At 37.3% G+C, this 1,749-nt stretch overlaps 1 pseudogene; it reads right to left on the minus strand.

Moving 5' to 3' along the window:
- Nucleotides 1–1,189: 1,189 nt before the first annotated feature.
- On the minus strand, nucleotides 1,190–1,500 carry LOC105988234 (annotated as a pseudogene).
- Between the last annotated feature and the right edge of the window lie 249 nt (nucleotides 1,501–1,749).

Here is a 1,749-nt window from a genome sequence, read left to right on the forward strand (position 1 = left end):
CCCCCCCCAAATAAAGAAGCTGATAAATTTGTAGAGGTTCTTGAGGATAGACAAATGAATGTGGTATACTAAGTTGTAGACACCCAAGTACTTCAGCAGAAAAATGCAACAGGAAAACAAACTCAAAAACAATTGCTCTTCAAGATATATAGTTGGGGAAGAGAATACAAGATTTACAGGATAGCCTTTGGTGTTTGGTGAACTACACCGATGGCTAACATAACAGAAAGAATACCTGAGAGATATTTCATATTTTTTGTGTAATATTTATCTTTACCTTAAGTTTTTTATTTTTTTGGCTGTTGTGGGGCTTGAACTCTGGGCCTGAGTGCTGTCCCTCAGCAATTCAGCTCAAGGTGAGCGCTCTACCACTTGAGCTACAATGCCACTACCTTAAGTCTTATGGCCATATAATTTACAAATTATCTCCTCTACCTGAAACCTTTTCTCTAAGAAGTTGGTAAAAAGCACACTATCAATCACAGATACACAATAGTTCCACAATTTTGTGTTCTGAATAGTTGTATAAAGAAAATCGTGAATTATAGCTTAGTCTGTCTTAGTAAAGAATTCAAAAATAAAGTCCATATTGTATTTATCACAGTCATTTTTAAAAGCATTTGTACTTATAGTCCATCTATAAAATGTGACAAGTGTTAAATATTCTTTACTTGACATTTATACACAAGCCACACAAAAATGCCTTTCAATAAGTAAAAGGCAGATTGCAGAGACAGGGAATTCTAATTAAACTGGAATAGTCAAGACCAAAAATATAGACATTGCCTCCTCATTTTCAGCTATTGCCTTTAACAGGTTAATTTTGCTTGATTCTGAGACAGTGAAGGGATTTCCTCAATATTTAAAGATGTTCTCATAATTATCTATATAAACCTGAATATAAAACCAATCTTTAACATATTTGGAGATGGTATTATTCCCTATCTTGCTGAAAAATTGAACATTAGTAAGTCCAATCATATGACAGAAAGGGGAAAAGAAAGTGACAGTATTTTTAAAGATCATATTCACTTAGCCACAAGCCAGTTTTACTTAAATCAGGACTGTCCAAAAATATTCTGCCAGCCCTTCATGATCTGAAATCTAATATTAGAGATCAATTGAATTATGGTACACATTAAAAAGTCATGAGACATTTGTTTTGCAATAAATAACTAAGGCACTGGTATTACTCATTTGTAGCTTTTTTGACATGAGCTATCAAATCTGCCTGTTCCCCCTTCTTAATCCCAGTGAAGATCATTTTGTTCCAGGGATGTACTTTTTTAGGATTTTCCAAATACTCCATCAGTGTATCCTCTCCTCAGGTGATGCCTTTGTTCTTGTTGGCATCTGTGTAAGTGAATCCAGCTGCTTGTGCTGTCTTCCGACCAAACAGACCATGGAGATTAGGCCCAGCCTTGTGCTTGCCTCCCTTTCAACGGTGTGGCATTGGGCACACTTCTGAACAAAAATCTTGCCTTTCTCAACATCACCCATTTTCAATTCACTCTTTCCTCGCTATCACAAGAAGGATAACAGCTCTGAAGCCAGATGTTCCTCTTTCTCTTTCACATTGTTTTTAATCAACCAGCACAACTATGAAGGTGGTAGAACTTGTAGATGAAAGTGCCCCCAGGGGCTGGGAAGGTGGTTCAGTGGTAGAGCGCTTGCCTTGCATGCATGAGGCCCTGGGTTCGATTCCTCAGCACCACATAAGCAAAAAGAAAAAAGCCGGAAGTGGTGCTG

The sequence above is a fragment of the Dipodomys ordii genome, unplaced genomic scaffold, assembly GCF_000151885.1.
Source record: "Dipodomys ordii isolate 6190 unplaced genomic scaffold, Dord_2.0 Scaffold47, whole genome shotgun sequence".
Taxonomy (NCBI): domain Eukaryota; kingdom Metazoa; phylum Chordata; class Mammalia; order Rodentia; family Heteromyidae; genus Dipodomys; species Dipodomys ordii.